Raw genomic sequence first — 18,723 nt, 5'->3', positions numbered from 1 at the left:
TGCAAAACTATGTTACCTCTTCATGTCACTTATATAAACTAGACAAAGTGTAGCATGTTCTTTTACAAAATTGATGTTTTGTTATACAAGCTCAATTTGTTGTTGTTCAACCATGAAATATGTTGGTTCCTCTAGTCCTCACTGTTTTTGGTATTATGTTTTTTTTACTAAAAATGAATATATTCTTATTTAATGGAACAAATATTATATGGCCCGAATAGTTCAACTTTATGGGCTAAAGTGTGGTGCAACCCATACCGCTTGTTCTTGTGGAGTTAATGTGATCCCGACATCATGATGAGCTCGTTGATGATGTGGCTATGATTTAGGAAAACACCAGTGTTCAGCCGGTTGATCGCTTGATCGTGTCAGTCAGGTGCGTAACCGCTGGATCAAAAGGTTATCATACGATGTGTGATCGATGCGCTCTCTGAAAACAACTCGCAAGAACCATATGCAACCTTATCTGTGTCACCCATCGCTCAACCCCATTTTACAATTTCCATTGATGTGTGTTATGTCTCCCACCTTCGGCGAGCAGCAAGTTCTGCATCACACTCATGCATGTGCTGCTACAAAGGAACGCCTCCGGTGCTTGTCATACATACAACAGTGAGTAAACGGAGATTTTGGGGGGTTCACAAAATTATCATAGTGTAATTTAGAAAATGTGTTGGGTGTGTGTTTTGTTCATGTATGTGTCTTTTTTATTTTTGGCATGTGAAAGAAAGATCAAAGCATGCAAGCATCTACCCTATAAGGGAACAACTGAGGATGATGGTGCACCCATGATAATGAAACCATTTTCATGTTTTTTATGAGCACCTTTGCTAAATGTAGCTTATAACTTAATTGGTTAGCTAATGATTAATTCAATAACATATGTGTCATGATATATAAACTTGGTTTTAATGAATTGTTGTCTAGAAGCAATTACATGTGATTGTGATTCGTAACTATCAAAAAATTGTATAATTTTTTTTTGCGGAAACACTTGTATTACTCAAATGATAATGTCTTTACAATCATCAAGGGAGATACCCAAGACTTTCATCTAGCCCAGATCCCAGCCAAGTCGTAGTTCGCCCCTCAACTCGAGCAAACCTAGCCAAACTATCACTAGCTTTATTCTGGACTCTCGCAACATGAGTAACACAAGTTTGTCTAAGACGCATCAATAGTCTTATTTCATTCACCAAAGCAGCATAAATTGAACGATCAACTTCACTACAGAATACCACAGACACTGCCAAGCTTGAATCAGATTCGATAGCAATGGCCAGATCGGATCATTGAATGGCCAACGATAAACCTTCCATGGTTGCCCCTAGTTCCGCTTCCACAGCATCTCTGCAGGAAAATAACGATCTGCATGCCGAAAAGATGATCCCCCCACTAGAGTTTCGCAGAATCATACCAGCACCCGCATTGTCACAATCAACAATGGACCCATCCGTGTTCAAATTTACCCAACCCATGTCGGGTGGCTTCCACTTACACACGGGCCCTGCACTCTGAAAATCGACCACTGCACTAGTCTGATCAAAAGACAGATATCCCTTGCCTTTACCCGGATCCATTCCTTGGTTCAGTTTGATCCCTGCTAATTCCTCCAGATATCTTCTTAGAAAACTCACAGAAACATCCATGGCCGGCGCCAGTTTATGATGTACGATTTCATTCTGCACGTACCAACTTCTCCAGAAGATGAGCATCACCTTACACTGATCAAGCTCACATAAGGAGTCCAGCGCATGAAGAAGCCACTCTCTCCCATTGGGCACAAAGGATTCGATCGCCGGCAGCTTCCAGACCTTCGCCATTTCCTTATACAGATCACGCCCCCGTTGACATCTCAGAAAAGGATGGAAGTTATCCTCAATCTCGATACCGCAAACCGGACAGCCGTTAACAAGCTCAAGCCCTCTCTTATTCTTGTTCTTCCAAGTAGGAAGAGCGTCCGTCGCTAATCGCCAGGCGAAGTTACGAATCGATGGAGGTACTGCACTGCTCCAAACAAGTTTCCAACAACTCCTTCCTCCTGATGCCGAGGTACTAGAAGAGGTTGTGTCTGCCCCAAACATTTCCTGAAACGAAAAGTGATACGCCGATTTGACAGAGAAGACTCCATGTCTCCCAAGGGCCCATGCAATCACATCCTCGTCTAACCTTGATGAAGCTCGAATCTTCAAAATCTCAATCACGTCTGCAGGCAAAAAATACTATTGTAGTAGCTCCACTTTCCAGGATCCATTTGCATTAAGCAAATCTGAAACGAAGCGGATACGACATCTGCCCTGCAACGAGACCATCTTGAAGGAGAACGGCCTCGGTATCCAGTTGTCCCTCCACACTCTGATATTCTTACCATTTCCCACCCTCCAAATTAAACCTCTCTTCAAGAGGTCAAGGCCATGACTAATTGCTTGCCACGACGATGATGCATTTCCTGTGAAGAGCGTATCCTCTAACTTGCCATACGGGTAGTACTTTGCCTTAAGAACCTGGGCACATAGACTATCCGGGTTGGACAGCACTCGCCAAGCCTGCCGAGCTAGCAACGCTTGATTGAATAACCGGAAGTCTCGAAAGCCGACACCTCCCCTATCTTTTGGCTGAAGAAGATAGTCCCACTTTTTCCAATGCACCTTCCGCTTTCCTTCTGTAGATCCTCAATAAAAATTCCTCACCATTCTTGTCAGATCATCACACACCGAAAAAGGGAGTTTGAAGACACCCATAATATATGTTGGCAAGGCTTGGGCCACCGATTTAATCAACACCTCCCTCCCTGGCTGAGCCAACAGGCCATCCCCCCATTGCATCAGGCGTTTACTGAGGCTTGCTTGTAGGTTTTGAAATCTGCCCTTGGACATGCGGCCATCCGGGGTCGGAAGGCCAAGATACCTTTCATCAAACGCCGTACTTGTGACCTGCAAGGCATCTCGGACCCGCGTCTGATTTGTAGCAGGGCAAGCACTACCAAAAAATATTGAGCACTTATCATAGTTTAGCTTTTGCCCAGTGGCCGCACCATACTTCTGTAATGCTGCCCACACACACTCTGCTTGGTTCGTCGAGGCCTCAAAAAACAGCAACGTGATGACCCACAAGTGTAGTGGATCTATCTAGACTTTTCGACAAGTAAGAGTGTCGAACCCAACGAGGAGTAGAAGTAAATGATAAGCGGTTTTCAGCAAGGTATTTTCTGCAAGCACTGAAATTATCGGTAACAGATAGTTTTGTGATAAGGTAATTGGTAACGGGTAACAAATAGTAAAAGTAAATAAGGTGCAACAATATGGCCCAATCCTTTTTGTAGCAAAGGACAAGCCTGGACAAACTCTCATATAAAGTAAAGCGCTCCCGAGGACACATGGGAATTATCGTCAAGCTAGTTTTCATCACGTTCATATGATTCGCGTTCGGTAATTTGATAATTTGATATGTGGGTGGACCGGTGCTTGGGTACTGCCCTTACTTGGACAAGCATCCCACTTATGATTAACCCCTATTGCAAGCATCTGCAACTACAACAAAAGTATTGAGGTAAACCTAATCATAGCATGAAACATATGGATCCAAATCAACCCCTTACAAAGCAACGCATAAACTAGGGTTTAAGCTTCTGTCACTCTAGCAACCCATCATCTACTTATTACTTCCTATGCCTCCCTCTAGGCCCAAACAATGGTGAAGTGTCATGTAGTCGACGTTCACATGACACCACTAGAGGGATGACAACATACATCTCATCAAAATATCGAACGAATATCAAATTCACATGACTACTTATAGCAAGACTTCTCCCATGTCCTCAGGAACAAACATAACTACTCACAAAGCATATTCATGTTCATAATAAGAGGGGTATTAATATGCATAATGGATCTGAACATATGATCTTCCACCAAGTAAACCAACTAGCATCAACTACAAGGAGTAATCAACACTACTAGCAACCCACAGGTACCAATCTGAGGTTTGGATACAAAGATTGGATACAAGAGATGATTTAGGGTTTGAGATCAGATGGTGCTGGTGAAGATGTTGATGGAGATTGACCCCCTCCAGATGAGAGGATCGTTGGTGATGACGATGGTGATGATTTCCCCCTCCCGAAGGGAAGTTTCCCCGGTAGAACAGCTCCGCCGGAGCCCTAGATTGGTTCTGCCAAGGTTTCGCCTCGTGGCGGTGGAGTTTCGTCTCGTTAGCTTGCTTATGATTTTTTCCTGGACGAAAGACTCCATATAGCCAAAGATGGGCATCATAGGGCCACCAGGGGGCCCACGAGGCAGGGGGTGTGCCCCCCACCCTCGTGGACGGTGGGTGGCCCCCCTCTGGTACTTTCTTTGCCCAATATTTTTTATATATTCTGAAAATAATTCCCATGGAGTTTCAGGACTTTTGGAGATGTGCAGAATAGGTCTCTAATATTTGCTCCTTTTCCAGCCCAGAATTCCAGCTGTCGGCATTCCCCTCTTCATGTAAACCTTGTAAAGTAAGAGAGAATAGGCATAAGTATTGTGACATAATGTGTAATAACATCCCATAATGCAATAAATATCGATATAAAAGCATGATGCAAAATGGACGTATCAACTCCCCCAAGCTTAGACCTCGCTTGTCCTCAAGCGAAAGCCGAAATCGAAAAATATGTCCACATGTTTAGAGATAGAGGTGTCGATAAAATAAAATACGGACAAGAGGACATCATGATCATTCTTAGAATAGCAACATATATATATATATATTGTCATATGATCTCTTATGCTAAAGTAACAATTCATTCACATACTCAAGTATGAATCAGAAACTTCATTGAAAACTAACAAACTATAATCTCAGTCATTGAAGCAATTGCAATTTATCATAACATAGGAAAGAGTCAATATAAGAGCTTCTCAGCAAGTCCACATACTCAACCATCATTTAGTCTTTCACAATTGCTAACACTCACGCGATATTTATTGTTATGAAGTTTTAATCGGACACAGAGAAAGATAGGGGCTTATAGTTTTGCCTCCCAACTTTTTACCTCAAGGGTAATGTCAACAATAATAGTTCATGAAAACCCACGTCCAATTAGCCATATATATTAGGATCTTTCCAACACATTGTGCTTGCCAAAGGATAAAATGTAAAAAGGAAAGGTGAAGATCACTGTGACTCTTGCATGAAGTATAAGACAATAATAAAAGATAGGCCCTTCGCAGAGGGAAGCAAAGGTTGTCATGTGCTTTTATGGTTGGATGCACAAAATCTTAATGCGAAAGAACGCCACTTTATATTGCCACTTATGATATGGACCTTTATTATGCAGTCCGTCGCTTTTATTTCTTCCACATCACAAGATCGTATAAAGCTTATTTTCTCCACACTAATAAATCATATATATTTAGAGAGAAATTTTTATTGCTTGCAACGATGACAACTTACTTGAACGATCTTACTCAATCCATAGGTAGATATGGTGGACTCTCATGGCAACACTAGGTTTAAGGATATTTGGAAGCACAAGTAGTATCTCTACTTGGTGCAAAGATTTTGGCTAGCATGAGAGGGAAAGGCAAGCTCAACATGTTGGATGATCCATGACAATATAATTTATCTTAGATGTGAGAAAACATAACCCATTACGTTGTCTTCCTTGTCCAATGTCAACTCTTTAGCATATCATACTTTAATGAGTGCTCACAATCATAAAAGATGTCCAAGATAGTATATTTATATGTGAAAACCTTCCTTTCTTTATTACTTCCTATTAATTGCAGCAATGACCAAAACTAAGTTTGTCAACTCTCAACAACTTTTATTCATCATACCCTTTATATGTGAAGTCATTACTATCCATAAGATCCATATGATCTCTTTATTTCTTTTTATTTCTTTTCCTTTTATTCTATTCCCTCAAGATCATAGCAAAATAATCAAGCCCTTGACTCAACACTAATCTTTATTATATATAGCTCACGGACTCGATTACATAGAAGGATCATAAAGCAAAACTAAAGAACTAGATCATACTAAAACTTTATTCTACTAGATCAAGATATTACCAAAAGGATCGAACTAAGAAAAATGGTAAAGATAAAATTGATGGTGATACGATACCGGGGAACTCCCCCAAGCTTGGCAGTTGCCAAGGGGAGTGCCCATACCCATGTGTTTATGTTTCCTTCCTCGGAGGTGGTGATGATGGAGTTGTTGGTGATGTAGGCTTGTCGTCCATCTTCCCAGGCATAGGCTCACCATCATAGAAGGATAATCGAGTCTTCGGGATCCTCAAATCTGTAGCCAAACTCATCCTCTTGAATCTATATTCATACTCACAGTTTTGGTTTTGCAGGTCATAGATCTGGGCTTGGAGGCGCTCAATTTTCTCGTGAAGCTTGAAGATGGCCTCCCCAATGTCCTTGTCATCCATCTTGTGGTTGTTGGTGAACTTCGTGATCATTATATGATTGGAGTCGAGTCCACGTTCCACCATCTCCTGGCACTTGAAAACTTGTTGCTCCATTGCTTCGAGCCTTGTCTCCACGCTTTCTGGTCCTCCTTGGTCCCTCAACATCACGAATGTGCAGCAACCCCTCACGCATCTCAATGGTTTGAGGGTGTTGCAGCACCTCCGCGAGGTAGGGGTTGATGACCTTCTCAAAGAACTTGTCTTTGGGGGCACTTGAAGACGCCATGGCGATCTAGATCTGTCAGAAAAATAGCTCGAAACAAAGACAGAAGATATTTGCGTGATACGGTGGTCAAAACCTTTGGGAGATCATATAATGAATTTTTACCGACCAAAAGAAGTATCGTGCAAGAAAAAGGAGTCCGGAGGGCACACGAGGTGCCCACGAGGCAGGGGGCATGCCCAGGGGGGCAGGGCGCGCCCTCCACCCTCGTGGAAGCCTCGTGTCCTTTCCGGTCTGATTCTTATTTTCCTATTTTCTTAGATATTCCAAAACGGAGAAAAATTGCCATTAGAACTGTTTTGGAGTCGGTTTACTTACCGTGCCACGTACCTATTCCTTTTTGGAGTCTGAAACGTTCTGGAAAGTGTCCCTTATGTATTCCTCCAGGGTTACGGTTTCAATAACATTAGTTTTAACATTTATGGGATTACCTGAGATATAATGTTTGATTCTTTGACCGTTTACCACCCTCGGATTTGTGCCTTCGAAGTTGTTGATTTTTATGGCACCGGAACGATAGACCTCCTCGATGATGTAAGGACCTTCCCATTTAGAGAGGAGTTTTCCTGCAAAAAAATCTTAAACGAGAGTTGTATAACAATACATAATCACCTACATTAAACTCAAGCTTTTGTATCCTTTTATAATGCCATCTTTTTACTTTTTCTTTGAATAGTTTGGCATTCTCATAGGCCTGGGTTCTCCATTCATCAAGTGAGATAATGTCAAAAAGCCTCTTCTCACCGGCAAGTTTGAAGTCATAGTTGAGCTCTTTAATATCCCAATATGCCTTATGTTCTAATTCGAGAGGTAAGTGACATGCTTTACCATAAACCATCTTATATGGAGACATACCCATAGGATTCTTATATGCAGTTCTATAGGCCCATAATGCATCATCAAGTTTCTTGGACCAATTCTTTCTAGATCTATTAACAGTCTTTTGCAAAATTAATTTAAGCTCTCTATTGCTCAGTTCTACTTGACCACTAGACTGTGGGCGATAAGGAGATGCAATTCTATGATTAACATCATACTTAGAAAGCATTTTACGGAAAGCACCATGAATAAAATGTGAACCACCATCAGTCATTAAGTATCTAGGGACTCCAAACCTCGGAAAAATAACTTCTTTAAGCATCTTAATAGAGGTGTTATGATCAACACTACTAGTTGGAATAGCTTCTACCCACTTAGTAACATAATCAACAGCAACTAAAATATGTGTGTACCCATTAGAGGAAGGAAAAGGTCCCATATAATCAAAGCCCCAAACATCAAATGGTTCAATAACAAGTGAATAATTCATAGGCATTTCTTGACGTCTACTAATATTACCAATTCTTTGACATTCATCACAAGAAAAAACAAACTTACAGGAATCCTTAAAGAGAGTAGGCCAATAAAAACCGGATTGCAATACCTTATGTGCAGTTCTGTCTCCAGCATGGTGTCCTCCATAAGCCTCGGAGTGACACTTGCATAGGATCTGTTCCTGTTCATGCTCAGGTACACAACGTCTAATAACACCATCTACTCCTTCTTTATAAAGATGTGGGTCATCCCAGAAGTAGTGTCTTAAATCATAGAAGAACTTTTTCTTTTGTTGGTATGTGAAACTAGGTGGTATAAATTTAGCAACAATATAATTAGCATAATCAGCATACCATGGAGCAGTACGAGAAGCATTTATCACAGCTAATTGTTCCTCAGGAAAGCTATCATCAATAGGTACTGGGTCATCAAGAACATTTCTAACCTAGACAAGTTGTCTGCAACAGGGTTCTCAGCTCCCTTTCTATCAATAATATGCAAATCAAATTCTTGAAGCAAGAGAACCCATCTAACAAGTCTAGGTTTAGCATCTTTCTTTTTCATAAGATATTTAATAGCAGCATGATCAGTGTGAACAGTTACTTTAGAATCAACAATATAAGGTCTGAACTTATCACAAGCAAATACAACTGCTAAAGATTCTTTTTCAGTAGTAGCATAACTTCTTTGCGCACTGTCTAGAGTTTTACTAGCATATTGAATAACATTTAATTTCTTATCAACTCTTTGTCCTAGAATAGCCCCTACAGCATAATCACTAGCATCACACATAATTTCAAATGGTAAATTCCAATCAGGAGGCTGAACAATAGGTGTAGAAATCAAAGCTTTCTTAAGTATTTCAAATGCTTCTGCACAATCATCATCAAAGACAAAAGGGACATCTTTTTGTAAGAGATTAGTCAGAGGCCGAGAAATTTTAGAAAAGTCCTTAATGAACCTCCTATAAAAAACGGCATGACCAAGGAAACTTCTTATACCTTTAATGTCCTTGGGACACGACATCTTTTCAATAGCATCAACTTTAGCTTTATAAACTTCAATACCTCTTTCAGAAATTTTATGCCCCAAGACAATATCTTCATTAACCATAAAGTGGCACTTCTCCCAATTCAAGACAAGAGTAGTTTCTTCACATCTCTACAAAACTCGATCAAGGTTTTTTAAGCAATCATCAAAAGAAGTCCCATAAACAGAGAAATCATCCATGAATACCTCAACAATCTCTTCACAAAAGTCAGAGAATATAGCAGTCATACATCTTTGAAAGGTAGCAAGTGCATTACATAAACCAAAAGGCATACGTCTATAAGAAAAGGTACCGAAAGGGCAAGTAAAAGTTGTCTTTTCTTGATCCTCTTTTGACACATGTATTTGAGAGAAACCAGAATAACCATCTAGAAAGCAAAAATGTGTATCTTTGGATAATATTTCTAGCATTTGATCAATAAAAGGTAACGGGTAATGATCCTTTTTAGTAGCTTTATTTAATTTGCGGAAATCAATTACCATTCTATAACCTGTAACAATTCTTTGTGGGATCAATTCATCTTTATCATTAGGAACAACAGTAATACCTCCCTTCTTAGGGACACAATGGACAAGACTTACCCACTGACTATCAGCAACGGGATAAATTATACCTACCTCCAGAAGCTTTAGTATTTCTTTTCTTACCACTTCTTTCATCTTAGAATTTAACCGTCGTTGGTGATCAATAACCGGTTTCGCGTCTTTCTCCAATTTTATTTTGTGCTGGCAGAGGGTGGGACTAATGCCTTTAAGATCATAAAGAGTATATCCAATAGCAGCACGGTGCTTCTTCAGAGTTTTCAATAATTTCTTTTCTTCATGCTCTAAAAGGTTAGCACTAATAATAACAGGATATATCTCTTTCTCATCAAGATAAGCATATTTAAGAGTATCATGTAAAGGTTTAAGCTCAAACACGGGATCACCCTTGGGTGGAGGAGGATCCCCTAGAATTTCAACATGCAAGTTATGTTTCGAAATAGGTCCCTGTTTAAAGAATACTTCATCTATTTCCCTTCTTTCATTCATAAACATATCATTTTCATGGTCTAGCAAATATTGTTCTAAAGGATCACTAGGAGGCATGGTAATAGAGGCAAGACCAATAATTTCATCTTTACTAGGAAATTCTTTATCATGGGGTTGTCTATGAAATTTAGCAAAATTAAACTCATGAGACATATCCCCTAAACCCATAGAAACAATATCCTTATTGCAGTCTATCTTAGCATTAACAGTATTCAAGAAGGGTCTACCAAATATAATGGGACAAAAGTCATCTTGTGGGGAACCAAGAACAAGAAAATGAGCAGGATATTTAACTTTCCCACACAAGACTTCAACATCTCTAACAATCCCAACCGGTGAAATAGCATCTCTATTGGCAAGCTTAATAGTAACATCAATCTCTTCTATCTCAACAGGTGCAATATCCTGCATAATTTCTTTGTATAAGGAATGAGGTATTGCACTTGCACTAGCACCCATATCACATAAGCCATGATAGCAATGATCTCCTATTTTAACAGAAATAATAGGCATGCCTACAACAGGTCTATGTTTATTTTTAGTATCAGGTCTAGCAATTCTAGCAGATTCATTGCAGAAGTAAATAACATGCCCATCAATATTATCGGCCAAGAGATCTTTAACCATAGCAACACTAGGTTCAACTTTAATTTGCTCAAGGGGTTTAGGTGTCTTAATATTACTTTTGTTAACCACAGTTGAAGCTTTAGCATGATCCTTTATTCTAACAGGGAAAGGTGGTTTCTCAATATAAGCAGTAGGAACAACAGGATCATTATAAGTGATAGTCTTTTCTTCAACTTTAATAGGTGCAACTAATTTTAATTCAATGAGAGGATTATATTTAAACCACTTCTCCTTAGGGAGATCAACATGAGTAGCGAAGGATTCACAGAAAGAAGCTACTATCTCAGAGTCAAGTCCATATTTAGTGCTAAATTCACGGAAAGCATCGGTATCCATAAAAGATTTAACACAATCAAACTTAGGTGTTATACCTGACTCCTTACCTTCGTCGAGGTCCCAATCTTCAGAGTTGCGTTTAATTCTTTCCAATAAATCCCATTTGAATTCAATAGTCTTCATCATAAAAGATCCAGTACAAGAAGTATCGAGCATGGAGCGATTACTGAGAGAAAGCTGAGCATAAATTTTTTGAATAATCATTTCTTTTGAGAGCTCATGATTGGGGCATGAATATAACATTTACTTAAGCCTCCCCCAAGCTTGAGCGATGCTTTCTCCTTCACGAGGCCAAAAATTATATATATAATTACGATCACGATGAACAAGATGCATAGGATAAAACTTCTGATGAAATTCCAATTTCAATCGTTGGTAGTTCCATGATCTAATATCATCACATAGCCTAAACCATGTCAATGCATCTCCCTTCAAAGATAAAGGGAAGACCTTCTTATTGATAACATCCTCGGGCATACCTGCAAGCTTAAATAATCCACAAACTTCATCCACATAGATTAGGTGCAAATCGGGATGTAATGTTCCATCTCCTGTAAAAGGATTAGCTAGCAGTTTCTCTATCATACCCGAAGGAATTTCAAAGTAAACATTTTCAGTAGGTTCAGTAGGTTGAGGAGCAACTCTTTGCTCTACTGGTCGGGGTGAAGATACCCCGAACAAGCCCCTCAAATGATTATGTTCCATAGTAACAAGTGACAGTAAATTTCAGCACACTATATAAATTTTTCCTTACCAAATTCCACCTACCAAAGGCGCTTCACTCCCCGGCAATGGAGCTAGAAAAGAGTCTTGATGACCCACAAGTGTAGGGGATCTATCGTAGCCTTTTCGATAAGTAAGAGTGTCCAACCCAACGAGGAGCAGAAGGAAATGATAAGCGGTTTTCAGCAAGGTATTTTCTGCAAGCACTGAAATTATCGGTAACAGATAGTTTTGTGATAAGATAATTGGTAACGGGTGACAAATAGTAAAAGTAAATAAGGTGTAGCAATATGGCCCAATCCTTTTTGTAGCAAAGGACAAGCCTGGACAAACTCTTATATAAAGTAAAGCACTCCCGAGGACACATGGGAAATATCGTCAAGCTAGTTTTCATCACGTTCATATGATTCGCGTTCGGTACTTTGATAATTTGATATGTGGGTGGACCGGTGCTTGGGTACTGCCTTTACTTGGACAAGCATCCCACTTATGATTAACCCCTATTGCAAGCATCCGCAACTACAACAGAAGTATTAAGGTAAACCTAACCATAGCATGAAACATATGGATCCAAATCAACCCCTTACGAAGCAACGCATAAACTAGGGTTTAAGCTTCTGTCACTCTAGCAACCCATCATCTACTTACTACTTCCAAATGCCTCCCTCTAGGCCCAAACAATGGTGAAGTGTCATGTAGTCGACATTCACATGACACCACTAGAGGGATGACAACATACATCTCATCAAAATATCGAACGAATACCAAATTCACATGACTACTTATAGCAAGACTTCTCCCATGTCCTCAGGAACAAACGTAACTACTCACAAAGCATATTCATGTACATAATAAGAGGGGTATTAATATGCATAATGGATCTGAACATATGATCTTCCACCAAGTAAACCAACTAGCATCAACTACAAGGAGTAATCAACACTACTAGCAACCCATAGGTACCAATCTGAGGTTTGGATACAAAGATTGGATACAAGAGATGAACTAGGGTTTGAGATGAGAAGGTGCTGGTGAAGATGTTGATGGAGATTGACCCCCTCCCGATGAGAGGATCATTGGTGATGACGATGGTGATGATTTCCCCCTCCCAAAGGGAAGTTTCCCCTGCAAAACAGCTCTGCCGGAGCCCTAGATTGGTTCCGCCAAGGTTCCGCCTCGTGGCGGCGGGGTTTCGTCCCGTGAGCTTGCTTATGATTTTTTCCTGGACAAAAGACCCCATATAGCCAAAGATGGGCATCAGAGGGCCACCAGGGGGCCCACGAGGCAGGGGGCGCGCCCAGGGGGTAGGGCGCGCCCCCACCCTCGTGGACGGTGGGTGGCCCCCCTCTGGTACTTTCTTCGCCCAATATTTTTATATATTCTGAAAATAATTCCCGTGGAGTTTCGGGACTTTTGGAGATGTGTAGAATAGGTCTCTAATATCTGCTCCTTTTCCAGCCCAGAATTCCCGCCGCCGGCATTCCCCCTCTTCATGTAAACCTTGTAAAATAAGAGAGAATAGGCATAAGTATTGTGACATAATGTGTAATAACAGCCCATAATGCAATAGATATCGATATAAAAGCATGATGCAAAATGGACGTATCACAACGTATCATCAGCAAAGAAAAGATGGGATATGCCTGGAGCTCTTCTACAAACTTTCACCGATGTGATCTCTCCCTTCGCGACCTTGTTTTTCAGAATAGTAGATAGTCCATCCGCCACAAACAGAAATAAAAATGGTGAAAGTGGGTCACCTTGCCGAAGGCCACAAGACGGTGCAAATGAATCCAAGAGGGTTCCATTGAACTTGACTGAATACCTCACCGATGCGACACACATCATTACCCAATCAACCCATCGATGAGAGAAACCCAACTTTTGCATCACCTGCCTCAAGTAGGCCCAATCCACTCGATCATATGCTTTTGACAAATCTAGTTTATAAGCACAGAAGCTTTTTGTGGGATCCTTTTCTTGCTTGATATAGTGAATACACTCAAAGGTTATCAAGGCATTATCTGTAATCATCCTTCCTGGGATGAAAGCACTTTGCTCCGGAGAAATGAGGTCATCCAACAAAGGCCTCAAATGGTTAACCAAACATTTGGAAATAACCTTATAAACAACATTACATAAGCTGATGGGCCTGTAATCAGATGACTTCAAAGGATTAGTGATTTTAGGAATAAGAACAATAGAAGTTGAATTTACCCCTTCTAGCATAATGTCTGTTTGAAAAAAAATCCTTAACCAAAGCAATAACATCATCCTTGAGTGTACTCCAATTTCTCTGAAAGAAACGAGCCGGGAAACCATCCGGTCCCGGAGCCTTCAGAGGGCCAATTTGAAAAAGAGCATATGAAATCTCCTTATCAGAAAAAGGAGCGACCAGCCTGGCATTATCTTCCGCTGTCACTTTTACCTCCACATGGTCCAGTAATGGCGATGGGTTTATAGATGGATCGGCCTTAAAGATATTTTGAAAGTACTCATTTGCCATCTCCCCATCACCACACTATCTGTATGCACCACCCCAATGCTATCAGTGAGCTCCCAAATTTTATTCTTCCTCGCTCTCCAAACTGCCTTGCTTTGGAAGTATTTGGTGTTTCTATCACCGTCCTTCAACCATGTTATTCTTGAATGTTGTAGCCATATCATTTCCTCCTAGTATAAGAGTTCATTCATTTTTTCCGTTATTACCCTGATTTCCGCTCTGTCAGCGTTCATGTGCATCAATTCTTCTAATTGAGTCCGGGACTTTGCCAGCTCTCTCCTAATATTTCTGAATTTTTTACTCCATACCCCCAACGAGCTCATGGTCTTGGAGAGAGTATCTCGCAACTGTGCCAGATTCTGGACTCCGCCTACAGCCTCCCATGCTTCCCTTATTACCTCCGGCAAAATAGGATCCCGTTCCCAAAAAAGCTCGTATCTTCTGCTGCTCTTCCTCGTCGGACCCGGATCAGCTAAACCCTTCACCAGTATGGCTATATGATCCGAGCAAGGAGAAGGAATATGAACAACCAGCGAGTACGCAAACAGATTCCTCCATGCATTGGATGCCACCGCTCTATCCAGACGGACTTTGACATTACTTGCACCACTCCTCTTATTATCATATGTGAATGGAACTCCAATAAAGCCTAGATCAACCAATCCACAGACCTCCAAAACGTCCCTGAAGGCCACCATTTGTGCTTCGGGTCTCGGTGTGACAGACATATGTGCTCGAAGTTCCACATAGCCTCATTAAAATCACGGACAACTAACCATGGCAGATCACTAACACTTTTCAAGTTCTGTAACGTCGACCACATTAACAGTCTGTTTTCCACTCTAGGTTCTCCATACACGCAAGTGACTCTCCACTGCGCAACATCCGGATGGACTCGCACCAGTGCGTTGATATATCTATCCTTCTTATCCAAAATCTGAACGTCATAAGATTCATGCCAATATAGAGCCAAACCACCGCTCATACCGTTACTATCCACGCCACAAAAACCCTTCAAATCCAACCTTCCTTGAATTCTTTTCAACTTGTCCGCCTTCTGCCTTGTCTCACATAAGAAAAACAAAGTGGGGGAATGTGACTGACAAAGAGTCGCTAGCTCATGAACTGTCCGGGTATTCCCCCCTCCCCAGCAGTTCCAACTTAGGAGATTCATTGGGCTCGACGGTCCTCCGAGCCGGAGGCCGCCTCATTTGACACTAGATCATCAACACCTTCCTCACCTTCTCCTTGCTTCCTTCTCTTAACGACAGGATGTTTCCCCGGGGTGGAGTTTGCAGGGGCCGATTCCAATGGCTCCACTGTTTCTCCCCCACTCTCGATCATAAGGACTATATTAGTCACCTTCCCGGCCAGATTGGGCACCGTTTGGCCCCTTGCCGTAATGGTGTAGTCTTCATTTACTAGCCTCTTATGGACACCCCTGCCATCCTCTCCCAAGACCAAGTGATTGCCGACTAAAATATCCATGTCAGCTAACCCAAGGTTTTCCTCACCAGCCCTGCGCCCCCCATAGCTCATGTTCTTCCACCTCTGTCCCCTCTATCTCCATCACCACTTATACCCCCACGGGGAGGGCCATTAAAGATTCCACTCCCTCTCCCTACGCCTGTTCTTCCACCACCATCTCCCCTCCCACCTCTGGATCCACTTCTCATCGGTTCATTCGCCCAATGTAGCCAATCACCCCACTCACAGGAGGCCAAGTCATGAGTGTCGTCCCCACATTCCTCAAGCACATGGCCCATACAGCCGCAATAGAAGCAAAAATCCGTCAGTTTTTCATAGCTGGCCGGGTACTTCTTCCTCTCTTTGAGCGTGATTGGGACGAATCTAACCAGCGGCTGATTGACATTAACAAACACTCTGACTCATAGATGACTCGAAGGATTTATCCTCCCCTCATTAACAATAACTGTGAACGGTGGATTACCTACTTTCTTCGCCACCTTCTCCTCTAACTCCTTCTTCCTCGTTAAACCATCCGGCAGCCCTTTAACTCTCGCCCATAATGGATACATGTCTAGGGCATACTCAGCCATGTTTGTGAATCCATCATACTCCACCAGGATCACCGGATCTCTTCAAAATTGCCATGCCCCCCCTTCCATCACACGCTTCCAGTCACTCAGACAATGAACCTGAGCCAAAAATAGGTTTGGCCCCTTTATGTTGAAAGTTACGCCTTGTGCACATGCCCAGGCGTTGCTCATAGAGTTCACGAGAGCTGCATGGCTAAAGGCCTCATGGTATGAACCCTAAAAATAGCCAGCCACCAAACCTCCCTGATTAGATCCTCAACCTCCCCTGATAAATCCAGGTCTTCTTCCTATTCTCCATGCAGATTCATACCATCAAAGGCATCTTCTAGGGTTGGCCCCGAGCCGCGGTGAACCCAGTCCTCCCCATCATCATCCTCTAGATCGCCTTCCTGCAGGCACTCCGGCGTCCCCACCGAAGTTTCACCACCTAAGGTTGTCACCGTAGGAGATATGCCCTAGAGGCAGTAATAACAGTTATTTTGTATCTCCAAAGTTTGTAATGAATGTTTAGCTTCCATGCTATAACTGCAATGATTCTCGAGTCTGCAATATCCACGAGGCTCGGAGGGAAACTCATGTGCACGTGTGGTATACTAAACGGTAAAATGTATTCCTAGTCTTGCCTCTAAGACCGACTCATGTATTGCATGATGATCATGTTTTCCTGATCATGAGCATGTCTATGCTGACAATTCTGAGGGTGCGATGTTGGTAGAACACTTGTGTTGAATCGACCCAAATTGATGTTATGCTATGAGATACTTTTCATCACAAGTTTATGGTTAATAACACAGAGATAGTTAATGTTTGCATAATTCCTTAGACAATGAAAGTATAGAGTTCCTTCGTACTTGCTTCGTGAACTTTGGGGTTTGTTAAACGCCATCCGTAACTGGGTGGCTATTACGGCGGCTTACAGGTTCACGAAAAAGTATGGCAAGTAACGATATAGCTCAAGATTGGGATTTGCTCCTTCGACGATGGAGAGATATTCTCGGGCCCTCTCGGTGTTATGGTATCCATAATCGTCTGGCCAGACACCTTGTGATTTGATCACTGGGATGCCGGAACACGGAAACGAGAAAAGAGAACAATACTAGTAACGAGGTAACTAGCATAGTGGACAAGTTGTTGATCCACGGGAATGCCAACATGTCTTACCTCGGGTATTTGTAACATATCGCGAAGCAACAGGAATAGCACACGGCAACTGGAGGTTCATTCGAATATTCATTCGTGTGGGTATAGGGGTCAATATGGGTGTCCACGGCTCCGATGTTGATCATTGATCGGAAGGGGTTACGGGTCATGTCTATACTTCACCGAACCTATAGGGTCACACGCTTAAGGGTCATATATCTATTGAATACTAGACAAGGAGTCTGAGAGAAAATCACCGAAAAAGTTTTGGACACCGGAAAAGTTTCGGACAGCGGAAAAGGTTCCGCAGAGAGAGGTCATCGGATGAGTTTCGATGAAACTGAAAAGTTGTTTCAGGGGATACCATTAAGTCAAATTGGTTTCGGCATATGCCTGATAATTCTTGGAGGGTGCCAGAATCATTCTGGAAGCTTTCTGGAATTTTACGGGATAATAACCGGATAAGCTCTGGAGCTGCCGGAACCACTTCAGATGCTTTTCACAGATGAAAATCACTAAACCGGAATTGTTTCGGAACGCTTTGAAAATAATTTTGGTGGGTACTAGAAATGTTCTAAGCCCACATAAATATTTTCAATTCGAACGGATGCTGAAAAATGTCGTCATGAATAGTGAAATGCACTGATTGGTTGCTTTTTGGGAAAATATCTAAAGGGGATCTTTCCAAAAGATCTAGGGATGACATGGATGGATTGGGAGGCCCTCATGGGGCCCCCCAAGGGGTGTGGCCGGCCACACTTGGGGCTCCACCTTGGAGCCCCTCTTGTTCCTTGGTTTTCACTCTTATGCCCTTGAGGAAGGACTTCATTTATGTGCATTTTGGGTTTTTGTGTTAAACTACCCTACCCCTTGGGATTTCATATAAATAGAGGTGGTGGGGCAGCCCTCCACACTCATCCCTTGCTCTCATACACATGCCATGACTTGTCTGGCTTCTCTCTCCCTCCCAGCGAAATAGTTTCGTAGAGCCGAAAGGCTGTCTGGGTTCCGGCAGGAACTAGTTCTGGACGGCGCAGCCCTGCCGGATAGCTGACACCGTATGTGTCGGTGTCAAAACCGGCAGATCTCGGGTAGGGGGTCCCGAACTGTGCATCTAGGCGGATGGTAACAGGAGGCAGGGGACACGATGTTTTACCCAGGTTCGGGCCCTCTTGATGGAGGTAAAACCCTACGTCCTGCTTGATTAATATTGATGATATGGGTAGTACAAGAGTAGATCTACCACGAG

This window comes from Triticum urartu, chromosome 6 (assembly GCF_003073215.2).
Source record: "Triticum urartu cultivar G1812 chromosome 6, Tu2.1, whole genome shotgun sequence".
NCBI lineage: Eukaryota > Viridiplantae > Streptophyta > Magnoliopsida > Poales > Poaceae > Triticum > Triticum urartu.
The sequence above is the reverse complement of the archived record's forward strand: the minus strand, read 5'-3'. Positions refer to the sequence as shown.